This window comes from Beta vulgaris, chromosome 4 (assembly GCF_026745355.1).
Source record: "Beta vulgaris subsp. vulgaris cultivar EL10 chromosome 4, EL10.2, whole genome shotgun sequence".
NCBI classification, from domain to species: Eukaryota; Viridiplantae; Streptophyta; class Magnoliopsida; order Caryophyllales; family Amaranthaceae; genus Beta; species Beta vulgaris.
Genome location: NC_079205.1, coordinates 28,096,014 through 28,110,915, shown reverse-complemented (window position 1 = coordinate 28,110,915; position 14,902 = coordinate 28,096,014). Strand labels below are relative to the sequence as shown.

At 37.9% G+C, this 14,902-nt stretch overlaps 1 protein-coding gene across 3 annotated transcripts in view; it reads left to right on the top strand.

Moving 5' to 3' along the window:
• Positions 1–14,902, top strand: part of LOC104907304 (J domain-containing protein required for chloroplast accumulation response 1) — a 65,510-nt gene that overhangs the window by 1,428 nt on the left and 49,180 nt on the right. The window lies entirely within an intron of this gene.

The following is a 14,902-nucleotide window of genomic DNA, read 5'->3' as shown; positions in this document are numbered from 1 at the left end:
CAAAGTTAACCTCCCTGAAACAATGAGAAAAGGAAAAATATCTTAAATCTATAATATTTTCTGCTTCCGACAGAACTTTCCATACATTTCTAAGAGAATTAATAACAACCAAATATCACCTTCCACACATATTTTCTTCAAACCATACATTGCAGCTCAGACACCTTTTCTCATACCCCAAGCTTTCGCAAGCAAAATAGACGAATTACTGTGAAGGGCACTCGCGCCCATCACCACAATGGCTCCCTTCAAATCTCTAACAATAAAGTTACAATAGGCACTACCATTCTGCTATTTTAGAACCATCAAAGTTAACTTTAAAACACCCTTGATTAGGCTTGTTCCACCAAACTTCCCTTTGAACTTTACCCTTTCCAGATATCTTACTAGCATTACTCTTACTACCAACCTTACTAATCACACACTCCGCCATATTAGTCAGATTTCAATCTCTACCAAAGGCTTTAATAAGCAAAACCGCCTTAAAGGAAGACACCGCATCATTCTGGAAGATCACTTTTTTTCTAGCAAACCACACAGGCTACCAGATAATAGCCAATTTACACAAATCATCATCTACCACCTTACTCCTAATATTGAAGAGGGCAGTGACCATATATCTATCACCCCCCCCCCCCCAAACTGGGATATTTGACACTTATCGGATTGAGCCATGGAAAAGGACACATTACTCGTGAAGCGGTATTCGAAAAGAAGATGGAAGGAAACCTCCTTATGAAATCCACATAAAACACAATTTTGAGGCATAACACATGAGTTCTCTCTAGTTTATATTTCGAAGGCAGACCATCAACACAAATTTTCCATAGGAAATACCTAATTTTAGGCGGAACATCTAACTTTCAGATCCAATTGAATCCAATCTTTGGCACCTGAGGCTCACCAAAATCTTGCAGAAAATGGGCTCCTGACTTCACCGAGTATACTTCATCAAGAGTAGACCCCCACACAATCTTATCTTGCTTGAAGTCGGAAGGAATAAAAACGCCCAATATATCCTTAACCACCAAGTCTTAAAGAATATCATAAAGGAACACATTATTCCAATTATTATTCTCATCAATACACGTATAGACAACCATCCATTCGGTATTGAAGGGACCAAAAACAATGGACGGAATTGGGACAGGATAAGCGCATTTATCAAACCAAAAAGAGATGTCCTCAGCATTACCAATTTGACACCTAAGACCCTGTCTAAAAGAAGATCTGAGCTTCATAAAATTCTTCCATTGCCAATAACAATTTGCATTAGGGGAATAATTCCAAAGCGAATCATTTTTCAAATGTTTTTTAGTCACTAAAGATACCCATAAGTTACCACCACTGCTCATCACTTCTGCTTCTATGGTAACGAAAGATCCTTTTTTATATGGAAAAGGCCCGTATCAATAATTATGATTTTACGTATAGACACTTACTTCAATATCTTGTTCATTCACAACAAAATATTTTCTGTGTGTTGGTAAAAAAAAAAAAACATGCTTTTTTGGAGAGAGATACTATTTCACCAATCGAGTCCATTAGTTAATCAATCGTATCTCGTGGCATTAGAAATAATATTCTATATTGGATTTTTTATTTCTTTTCCTGTCAAATTACCGATTATACCTTTACATAAATGGTTACCAGATACCCACGGAGAAGCACATCACAGTACTTGTATGCTTCTAGTTGGAATCTTATTAAAAATGGGAGCATATGGATTGGTTCGGATCAACATGGAATTATTAGCTCAATCCAAAAGTGTGTTTTGTAACAAACTAATAAATAATGGAACAACCTAAATAACAGTCTAAAGATAACGCAGAGTCCATAGCCAGAATATCTTTGAATGCTTTACAATCATCAACACTAATATTCTTAGTGCATCAAAATGCTAATTTATGAAAATTAACTAGTTGACCAAACATAGAGCAATATTTATCTAAAATATTCTTAATTGTGTGACAGCCATCAAGTGAAGTTGTGGCAAATATCATATTATCACCGGCAAAAGTGAGAAAGGGTACTTTAAGCCCTGATCTACCCAACTTAACACCTAGCAGCTTATCATTATGAGCGGGAATCTATCTGGCCAATAATTCCGCACATAGAATGAACAAATAAGGAGAGAGAGGGTCCCATTGGCGGAGCCCTCTAGAGGGAAATATTCTATCACCAGGAACCTCATTTACTAGAACAGAAAGGGAGACTCTGGAGATGCAAGCTTCAATTCATTTAATCCACTTAGGATGGAAGCCAAGTTTTGCTAAAGTTATAAGGACATAAATCTACTCTAGGCTATCCAACCTTCTTTGCCACCTTTATTCTTGAATCAAAGGAACACCTCATGGGCAACTAGGTTGTTTTCATGAATTAACCTCTCTGGGACGAAGGCCCCTTGGAGGGGATGAATAATCCTTCCTAGGAGATCTTAAAGTCGCTTCGTGAGCACCTTAGCTATGATTTTATAAATAGTAAAACATAGAATAACTGGACGAAGATGATTAGTAGACTTAGGGTCTTCAATTGTAGGAATCAAAGTAATGAACGTAATGACTAATTTCACTCAATAGAGATCTTGAGTGAAAGAAAGCCTTAACTGCCCGACAGACTGACCCCCTATGAAACCTTATTATTTTTGGAAGAAAAAAGGGAGAAAACCATCTGGCCTCGATATTTTATCTGGATCCATATCAAACACTAACAGCTTAATTTCTTCATTGGAGACATCTTTGACCAGATTCAATCCGAAATGATCGGAGTTATAAGATCAAAATCACTATTTGAATCGAAGCCACATTCAGGGTTAGACGTAAATCTTTTTATAAAATCTTGCATGATTTCCTTTTCAATAGTGATGGGATTATCAATGTGTTCACCATCGCTAGAAATAAACTCTTTATATGTTTCTTATTCTTCCTAATAGTAGCAGAAGCATGGGAATATGACGTATTTGCATCACCTATATGCCAAAAGTTATCTCTACTTTTTTGCTTCGAGTACATAACTTAATAAGAGAAAAGTTTCTCTCTCTTAGAGAGTAACATATCTTGTAACTTAAGAAGGTGTTGATTGGTCTGGTCACTACACAATTGACTATGTAAAGTACTAAGCTTAGCATCAACCTCTTGCACCTGGCGAAAAATATCACTAGTGGAAAAAAGCAGAAGGGCTGCTGAAAATGGCATGTAGGGCTGCGCTTTTTAACAGCAGCCCTTTCCATAGCAGCCCTTCACTTTTCAAGTAGGGTTGCGCTAGTCAAGCGCAGCCCTTCAAGATCAAAAGGGTTGCGCTTTTTACTCAAAAGCGCAGCCCTTCTTAGCTTAAAGGGCTACGCTTTCTTAACTAGCGCAGCCGTTCTAAGCTTAGAAGGGCTGTGCTTGTTGAAAAGCGCAGCCCTTCTAAGCTTGATGGGCTGCTGGCTCCAGGAGCCATGCTAAGAAGAAGGGTTGCGCTAGTTCAAACTAGCGCAACCCTTCTTTCATAGAAGGGCTGCGCTAGTTCCAACTAGCGCAGCCCTTCACTGTTTTTTTTTTTTTTTTGCGTGCACACAGCAGCATCACAGCCCTGCACACAGTAGCATCACAGCAGCCCACACCCCCACACCCCCACTGCCTCCCCTCCCAGCCCCCACCCCCACTACCTCCCTCCCAGCCCCACCCCCACTGCCCCCTTTCCCAGCACCCACCCCCACACCCCAGCAGCCCCACCACCCCACCGCCACCCAAAACCTCCCTTGGACAAAAAAAATTGCAAATTGCAATACGATAATATATGACAAGTGGAGAAAGGTAATAATTAACTTCAAATATATTTAATAATGTAAAAAGTGTTCATAGGATTGATAGAAACTAGTACATTCGAGCTAAATGTCATCCTATGCAATCATCGGTAATGTGAGACGCCAACTTATCCCGAACTTCATCTATTTCTTCTTTGGTGAAGTTCCTCAAACGTGGTGTGGAATTCGCATAAACCTTGCAAAACAACCAAGGAATAAACACATATATAAGAATTCAATCATTTTACCGTAGTTAGTACTTCTAAAAATGACATATACCTTCCCGAAATTCAATCAAAATCAAATGCAAGCATAAAAGTCTACACACTAGTTATAATATATCTCATATAATCATGTTCAAAGAAAATTTGGGGTTAAAAGACTTAATAAGTACATTTTGGGAGCGAAAAGGCCAAAATAGGTCGGAAATGGCCTTTTTTGTTCCCGAAATGCAACCAACAACAAATGCAAGCCTAAGAATCTACATACTAGTTATATCATGCCTCATATAATCATGTTCAAAGAGAATTTGGGGTTAAATCACTTCATAAGTACATTTTGGGAGCGAAAAGGCCAAAATAGGCCAAAATAGGCCGGAAATGGCCTTTTCGTTCCCGAAATGCAACCAACAACATATGCAAGCGTAATAATCTACATACTAGTTATATTATGCTATATAATCATGTTCAAAGAAAATTTGGGGTTAAATCACTTGATAAGTACATTTTGGGAGCGAAAAGGCCAAAATAGGTCGGAAATGGCCTTTTCGTTCCCGAAATGCAACAAACAACATATGCAAGCCTAAGAATCTACATACTAGTTATATTATGCCTCACATAATCATGTTCAAAGAGAATTTGGGTTAAATCACTTATAACTACATTTTGGGAGCGAAAAGGCCAAAATAGGCGGAATGCAACAAACAACAATTGGAAACCTAAAAGTTACATACCTTTCGAAGATCACCAACATCTTTGCAATAGTTGACGATATCGAGCATGAACCTCATGACGTAATACCCACACGCACGTCCACCTTCTTGTACCGGACACTAAAATTCACCAAAGATGCAATAAATGACATGTTAGATGTGTATTATGTGTTTCTATAATAGGATGCAAAAAATTACTCATGTTACCTCGACTAAATACCAAACAGGAGGTTTTGGTTGTCGAAGTCCAGATGCAGTAATCCCCTTCATCACACTACATCAATACATTATTATAAGATTAGATGTACATCTAATATTTAATAAGTTAAGTGTGCATATATTGAGTTTCGATTAGGCTACCTATTTAACAATGATTTGACTAGTAAGGACCGTATTATTCCTTTACGCAAAGAATCAAAGTGGTAGACTTCGTTACGTGACAAACATATTGCAATCAGTGTCCAATGGTTCCTACAACAATAAAAATGTTATTATTATCATAGAACAACTAATAGGTCAATTTAATTAAAGTAATAAAAGTGAGTTTAAGAAGCATACGATTCAATGTAAGGAAGAAGAATGATCTTATATCCACTACGAAAACATGTGTTCAAAGAATCCTTGAGATATGCTTTCACCTCCTTTTGGTTTTGTACGCAACTGTTATCTCGTACAAAGCTTGGACATAACCAACCAAACATTGGCTCACTAGATTGCCTCAAATCATTGTATAATAGCCTAAGAATTCATATTGATTAAAATAAAACTTACTTATTATGGAAGTTATTATTAGTTGGATTGAATACTACTTAATTAAGGCATATATGTATATTTAATAATTTATATATTGCCGCAACTGGTCGAATCCCCTCTTTTTCCAAGTAAAGTCGTGATGCCTTAACATCTTTTGTCTTGCCCGGAATATTCATAAGTGTCGCGATAATAGCTTTACAAACATTCTTCTCTATGTGCATGACATCCAAACAATGTCTGACCTTTAGATCTTTCCAATATGGGAGTTTCCAAAAAATGGACTGTTTTTTCCATAATCATGTAGGTCGATCAACCTCACTAGCAGGTTTACCAAAGACTGTTTCAATACCCTTCACCTGATTATAAACTTCGGTACCAGTTAATGGTCTATGAGCAACTTCTTCTTCAACCGTCCCATCGAATGCCTTCTTCTTAAACCGATAGGGATGGTCGCGGCTTAGGAGTCTTCGTGTGCGCATATACACATGTTTGCAGCCCTTAAGGTGTGTAGATTTCATGTCATCTAAACAAATCGGGCAAGGTTGTTTTCCTTTAGTCTTATACCCAGATAAGTTCCCATAAGCTGGATAATCGTTCATAGTACAAAAAAGCATGGCACGAATAGTGAACATCTCACTAGCATACGCATCAAATACTAACACTCCTTCGTTCCACATCTTCTGTAAATCTTCAACAAGCGGCTGAAGGTATACATCTATGTCATTTCCAGGTTGTTTGGGCCCCGATATAAGAAGCGACATCATCATGTACTTGTGTTTCATGCACAACCAAGGAGGCAAGTTGTAAACCACTAAAACTACTGGCCATGTACTATGCTGCGAGCTGAGATTGCCAAAAGGGTTCATGCCATCCGTACATAATCCAAGCCTCAGATTCCTATCCTCATTACCAAATGACTTATGCACCCTGTCGATAGTTTTCCACTCAGGCGAATCAGCGGGATGCTTGAGCAGACCGTCTTTCTTCCTACGATCTGCATGCCACCTCAAATTCTTCGCATCTCCTTTAATTGAGAACATGCGCTTAAATCTAGGTATTATGGGTAGATACCACAACACCTTGGCTGGTGGTCTTTCACTACCTCCAGCTCCTTCACGCTTGTACCTCGACAATCCACAACGTGGACACTCATGTAAATGGTCATACTCATTACGATAAAGCACACAATCGTTAGACAAGCATGTATCCGCTCGTACTCTAAACCCAAAGGACACATCAGCTTCTTCGCATAATAGTACGACTTTGGCAGTTCATTTCCATCAGGGAGCATCTCAGCTAAAACTTCCAACAACGATGTGAAACTAGAGTCCGTCCAACCAGCGTTCGACTTAATGTTGAACAGTGTTACCACCGCGGAAAGTTTGGTGTACTTTGTACAACCTGGATACAACGGCTTTTCAGCAGCCTGAGACATAGACTCAAAAATACGAGGTCGTCTACACGACTGATCTTCAACCTCGTGTATCATCTCGTCTACCCGATCCTCATCGTCATCTCCAAATTCATCATCCAAATTCTCATCCCCTAACTCATCATCATCCTTCTTTTTTTCTTCACATACATCATTCTTTACTCCAGAGCTTCCCATATACCTCCCCTGCTCACCATGCCAAACCATACGTGGTATTGAGGCCTAAACCCACGGCGAAAGACATGCTCCCTAACCACATGTATACTACTAACCTTGCTCACATTTCTACAATCCAAACAAGGACAATAAAAGTCGACTGCTCCAGAGGATGTTTGATATTCTAATGCACTTCTACAGAATTCCGAGACCCCATTCACAAACTCAATCGATTCACGACTACCATACATCCAAGTACGATCCATCTCATTCAAGAAGACCACCTCTAATAATTAAACACAACATTCATTATAATGCATCAATCATTATTAAAGTACACACACTCACATATTCAAATCACACACGTATACACAAGCTAAGATAGTGACATGTTCAATTGTATGCATGCAGTCAAAGGTCCTTATCACTCCAACCTAACCCATCCTTGGACGTCTAATCTCACTAGTGAATATATGCCAACTTTTCAATTCTAAGGAAAATCCGGCAGCATTTCCCTACAGTTCTCCAAGTACACAATGTAGATAATTGCTTATCTACATATGTACCCAGAGAACAATGTAGAGAAACGATAAGCCAAGATTTTCCTCAGAATTGAAAAGAAGACACACATTCACCACCTAAGTGAGATCAAACGTCCAAGAACAGTCCCAAACCGGGGACTATTCAAGACTTACTCCTAATGAGTAAGTCTTGAACGGGTATCTAGGCATATATGATGATGATTCAAACAACTTGTAGATTTCATATATAGCTAAATCACATTGCGTTTTCATACAATCTCATATCAAGAAACACAAATAAATCTACCTTCCCCACCCTCCCCCGCCCCCGCTCCCGCCAACCCTCCCCCACCCCCTACCAACCCTCACCCACCCCCTGCCCAGCATCCCCAGCCCTCCCCCACCCCCTGCCAGCCCTCCCCTACCCCTGCCAGCCCTCCCCCACCCCTGTCCAGCATCCCTAGCCCTCCCCACCCCTGAGCCCTCCCCTACCCCTGCCAGCCCTACCCACCCATTGCCAGCCCTCCCCACCCCTGTCCAACCTCCCCAACCCTCCCCACCCCCTGCCAGCCCTCCCCCACCAACTGCCCAACACCCCCACCCCAAACCACCCTCCCTCAGCCCTCCCCCACCCCAACCCACCCCAAACAATCACTCTTTGAGCAAATACAAGCACATGTAACAACAAAAAATAGAAGTTTCCATCAAATTAAACAAAAATTAGAGGAGCAAAGATTGACAATGAACCTTAAGCTATCATCATCAGAAGTGGCCTCAGTGTCAGAATCATCATCAATAACAGCATACACAACTAGGGCTTTACCCTTACCTTTTCCATAAACCTTCATCTTATCGACATTCTTTACAACAGAATCTTTAAACACAATACCATAATTAAAATTGGGTTCTTAACAGGGGCAGCAGATAACGAACAATAGAGGGATGATTCACAGGCTTTCTCATCAAAGACTTAGGCTTTGCTGGCACAAGATTGGCTTGCTCAGCTTAAGCACCAGCATTGACTTACCTACTAGCCTTACACAAAATTTTTGCAATACTTTTCTGTTTCAGGTTCTTTAACAAACAAACTTTCACTTCTTTTTTTGGAGCATACAACACAAGGCACTTGTCAATAATGTGTTCATCACAACCACAAAAGGAACATCAACTAGAAAAATCCTCATATCAAATTATATAGCCCATAGTTTTCCCTCCCACTCTCTTCACCTTATCATACTCATGAAGGGGCTCAAAATATCCACTCTCACACAAGCTCTAGCAAAGCGTATTTTATTACGCAATAAAGACCTAGAATCGAACTTAACCAAAGAACCTACATTATTTGAAGCAAAAAGACTAGCAACTGACTCAAAATTCAGCAACTCAACAGGAAATCTAGGATTACGCATCCATAAAGTCACCCATTTAATTTCTTCCAAAAAATGATCAAAATCAGGTTTCCAAGGTTGAATAACAAAGAGATCACCTTGGACATGCCAAGGTCTCTCAAACCAAACAAGAAACAAATCATTAGGATTCGCAAAACGAATCAAAATTCATTGGTTACCCATCTTAAGACATTCTACATCACCCTTAACAAATGTCCAGTCAGATTTTGTCTTAGAAATTCTAGATCGAAAAATCAAGAGGGACACCCAGCATTTTTCCCACAACACATGACTTAGACAGTTCATCAATATATTCTTGCACTTGAGGAAATTCACCCAACACTATGGACTCGGAAAAATTAACAGACAAATGGGGATCAACATTAACATTAGCTTAGGGAGCAGGAACATTACAGAGGGAAGATTACCATCAGTCTGAAGAACATCATATGCCAAGGCAAAGGCTCCACACCCCTTGCTTTCTCTTCACGAGAGGAAGACAAAATGGAATCATTAAAAGAGTGAGAATTAGCCGTTAAAGGAAAGACACAAAGATTATAACTTAAACACTCATAAACTGTGCAGAAAGAGAAAAGCAAGGAAGCTGGATTGGGTAAGTAAAAACAACTCACCCAATGCAAGTATATATAGCAACTAGGGTTTGCATGCCCCAACTGCTTCCAAACAACAATCATAATTCCAATATAAAAAGTTACAATCGCATGGATGGCCTACAAATCCAACTTACTCGAATTGATGAACACAACATGCTAATTACAGCAAGGAAAAAGTAGTCCTCTCTCACAAAAGCAATCAACACTCAGAAAGAACACTCTTAAACTCTCACTCACCACTAAATCTTCTAACTCGTATTAAATGCGAGACATTTACCACTCACATTCGAAATCCCCAAAAAGAAGCGAAACCCTAGCATGAGAGCAGAAAACTCAACAAACTCCAACTAAAAGAGAAGAAACTCTCACATCAAAAGCAAGGCTATTAGAGAAAGCAGTAAAGTCTATACACTAACTCACTTTCGTAGGAATCACGATCAATTTGAACGCAAATGGCAATCCCTTTAAACCTTAAATTCGCCAAGGAGGACGAGTGCGCTCTCGTAAAGGTTTCCTAAGAGTTTGACCCATAACTCCCAAGGCAAAATCAAAAATAAATAAACCAAAGAAAAAAAAAGGTGCTCTTAAGTGAGATTTTAAAAAGGAGCAGACACAATTGGATGCAAAATTTGTAGACAATAAAAGTAAGCATGCTCAAGGATGTCCATAGGTTGATTAAAACATACCATACAGTAAGGATAGAGAACTACATAGAACAGATTTCTTGAAATTCTACAACCATACATACCGCGTTCGCTCAACTAGTTTCAAATTCACTATTCAAGGTAGCTTCTCCAATCTCCGAAAAATGGAGCCGATATATGTAACAAAAAATATAATAGGATAAGGTTACCAGACATCTCGACATGAGACACTCGCTCGGCTTGATTCCAATCTTCCGCCACCGACAATGACTCAACGCTCTAAGGTCAAAAGGACCTTTTAAAGGTGGTAACATAGGCTAGGGGTAAAGGGTGTGATTAACTTTGGATAGTGGTGCTCAATCCTAATACAGTGAAGTCTTAATAGGAGCGAAAGAGCTAGATGATCACAAATCACAAATCACACTCAACCATTTAGGGATAAGGTTCCCCCAAACTTATTCAAAAACATGACAATGAAGAACTATTTTTGGATTTTCTTTCTTTTTCTTCTTTTCTTATTTCTTTTCATTTTCCCTGCCTTCTTTGACTTTGGTTGGCTTTTTCTATCAAGTTGCAATTGCTTTTATTCAAAATATACACAAAATTTCCACTATACCACACGAATCTCATCATATTCCTTTCCTCTTATTTTTTATTTTATAATTTTTTTTCTTTGTTTTCATATATCACTCAAGACAACCACTCTGACTTTACTATTCACTATAAGGGTGAAAAATAAAGTAAGGAGGCAATAGGCTTGTATTGAGGTAATCAAAGAAAAGGATAAGGCTAAAAGGTGTTAAGAGAAAAGGAATGCAAATAAAAACAAAATGAAGAAAAAGAGAAAATAGAGACAAGGATAAAAAGCCTAAAACTATAAAAATAAAAATATTCACCGATATGAACACCTTTAACTTTTCTTAGAGTGGCTCGGTCGCGATCTTAGATAAATTAGAGTCAAGTTCTCTATAAAAGTATGCAATGTCCGGGATCCATGCACTCAAAATAGATATTTGGGCTTTTTTTTAAAAAAAAAAATCCTCACATGGGGTATTCGAGCAAATACTACCCTTAAGACTTCAAATCACTAGAGAGAGCAACACCATCATACCACAATCCATGAATTAAGGTCTTGTGCTCTCAAAAAGTTCTAACTACTACCTTAACATAGAGTATCCTAAAATCAACCATAAATATCTCAAAGCATGCAAACTTCTAACATCTAAAAGCATTCAAAAGAGTGAAGCTTCGATGATATTATTCTCAACTCAAGAGCAAAGGATAAACAAAAGAAAAAAAATTGCCTTCTTGGTTCATACATATTTTTTTGTTTTTTTATTCTTTATAGCAAGAGATGAAAGAAATTAGGTAATGGCACGTAATCAACATAATTTCTAAGAAATTTAGAACTTAAAACCCAGGTTGTGTTCATAACCACCAATGTAAAATTTAAAGTCAAAGAACTTTGAACAATCATCTTCTTTCCTAAATTATCCTAGAACTAATAAAACAAGTAGTTGAAAGGGAGTTTGAACAATCTCACGCATCACTAAAGCAATAGATGCCAGATGTAATATCCCAAGCAAAAGAGCATCTTATTAAAACCTTTATTTCATCTCCGGATACTTGCTAAGAAAAGTCATCAGATCAAAAGAGAGATTAGTTCCAACAAGAATATATACGAAAAGGCAAAGAAAGAAGAGTAATTACAAAAAAAAATAAAAACATATCTAGCTCAACACATAACAACTCCTTAAGCTTGCAATACCCCCAAGCCATGACCCCTAGATTGTGCCCCTTGGTAACACAATGCAAAGTACAACCCCTCCACCACCACCCCCCCAACTTGAATGAAAAACGACCTCGATGAGATCAAGGAATAGTGAAATGAGAAAAAGGGGGGGGGGAGGGGGAGGGGAGGAAGGGCGGTCCATGACGTTCGACATGACTTTTTGAGGGTGAATTTTCTCGAGAAAGGGAATGGAAGGTGGTTTTGGAAGGACTGTTGGTATTCATTAATATATGATATATGAACATCATCATTATATTCTTGATTTTCCTCGAGTGATTTGTCACATGAACTAGGAGATGATAGTGCTTGGATTCTGACATTACTAATCATTGGATGCATATTCTGATCAGTTCAGAATATGAAAATTGGAAAAAATTTCTCCTCAATTTGAAGCCACATTTTGAAATTTATTTTTAAAAGGTAGTTAGTGATCAAAGACACCTGAGCACCTTCAAATCTTGAATATTCAACGAAGTCACCCTACCAAATACACTTCCAACCTCATGAAAATTTTCATGATTCCATGCTTCAAATGGGACTCCATGGATTTTTAGTGTCACTTCCCTCCATTTTTGAGCAGTATATTTATCTAGATTCCTTAGATCAAGGAACCATCTCTCAAGCTATTTGCTTTCAAGCATGTCAATTTTTTTTTGCACATGATTCAAAAGTTATGAGATGCATTAATCCTCCAAAGGTTGTATCGATAAGCTATTAACTCCTTCAGCAAGTATACATTCTAATATATCCCAGGAGGATTGAGGGGAGTATTCAATCGCCATTACTCTTCTCCTCAATAATTCTTGGTTATCAGAACTCCTTTTCCCATAGGCTAGGGGTAAAGGGTGTGATTAACTTTGGATAGTGGTGCTCAATCCTAATACAGTGAAGTCTTAATAGGAGCGAAAGAGCTAGATGATCACAAATCACAAATCACACTCAACCATTTAGGGATAAGGTTCCCCCAAACTTATTCAAAAACATGACAATGAAGAACTATTTTTGGATTTTCTTTCTTTTTCTTCTTTTCTTATTTCTTTTCATTTTCCCTGCCTTCTTTGACTTTGGTTGGCTTTTTCTATCAAGTTGCAATTGCTTTTATTCAAAAATATACACAAAATTTCCACTATACCACACGAATCTCATCATATTCCTTTCCTCTTATTTTTTATTTTATAAATTTTTTTCTTTGTTTTCATATATCACTCAAGACAACCACTCTGACTTTACTATTCACTATAAGGGTGAAAAATAAAGTAAGGAGGCAATAGGCTTGTATTGAGGTAATCAAAGAAAAGGATAAGGCTAAAAGGTGTTAAGAGAAAAGGAATGCAAATAAAAACAAAATGAAGAAAAAGAGAAAATAGAGACAAGGATAAAAAGCCTAAAACTATAAAAATAAAAATATTCACCGATATGAACACCTTTAACTTTTCTTAGAGTGGCTCGGTCGCGATCTTAGATAAATTAGAGTCAAGTTCTCTATAAAAGTATGCAATGTCCGGGATCCATGCACTCAAAATAGATATTTGGGCTTTTTTTTTAAAAAAAAAAATCCTCACATGGGGTATTCGAGCAAATACTACCCTTAAGACTTCAAATCACTAGAGAGAGCAACACCATCATACCACAATCCATGAATTAAGGTCTTGTGCTCTCAAAAAGTTCTAACTACTACCTTAACATAGAGTATCCTAAAATCAACCATAAATATCTCAAAGCATGCAAACTTCTAACATCTAAAAGCATTCAAAAGAGTGAAGCTTCGATGATATTATTCTCAACTCAAGAGCAAAGGATAAACAAAAGAAAAAAAATTGCCTTCTTGGTTCATACATATTTTTTGTTTTTTTATTCTTTATAGCAAGAGATGAAAGAAATTAGGTAATGGCACGTAATCAACATAATTTCTAAGAAATTTAGAACTTAAAACCCAGGTTGTGTTCATAACCACCAATGTAAAATTTAAAGTCAAAGAACTTTGAACAATCATCTTCTTTCCTAAATTATCCTAGAACTAATAAAACAAGTAGTTGAAAGGGAGTTTGAACAATCTCACGCATCACTAAAGCAATAGATGCCAGATGTAATATCCCAAGCAAAAGAGCATCTTATTAAAACCTTTATTTCATCTCCGGATACTTGCTAAGAAAAGTCATCAGATCAAAAGAGAGATTAGTTCCAACAAGAATATATACGAAAAGGCAAAGAAAGAAGAGTAATTACAAAAAAAAATAAAAACATATCTAGCTCAACACATAACAACTCCTTAAGCTTGCAATACCCCCAAGCCATGACCCCTAGATTGTGCCCCTTGGTAACACAATGCAAAGTACAACCCTCCACCACCACCCCCCAACTTGAATGAAAAACGACCTCGATGAGATCAAGGAATAGTGAAATGAGAAAAAGGGGGGGGGGGGAGGGGGAGGGGAGGAAGGGCGGTCCATGACGTTCGACATGACTTTTTGAGGGGTGAATTTTCTGAGAAAGGGAATGGAAGGTGGTTTTGGAAGGACTGTTGGTATTCATTAATATATGATATATGAACATCATCATTATATTCTTGATTTTCCTCGAGTGATTTGTCACATGAACTAGGAGATGATAGTGCTTGGATTCTGACATTACTAATCATTGGATGCATATTCTGATCAGTTCAGAATATGAAAATTGGAAAAAATTTCTCCTCAATTTGAAGCCACATTTTGAAATTTATTTTTAAAAGGTAGTTAGTGATCAAAGACACCTGAGCACCTTCAAATCTTGAATATTCAACGAAGTCACCCTACCAAATACACTTCCAACCTCATGAAAATTTTCATGATTCCATGCTTCAAAAGGGACTCCATGGATTTTTAGTGTCACTTCCCTCCATTTTTGA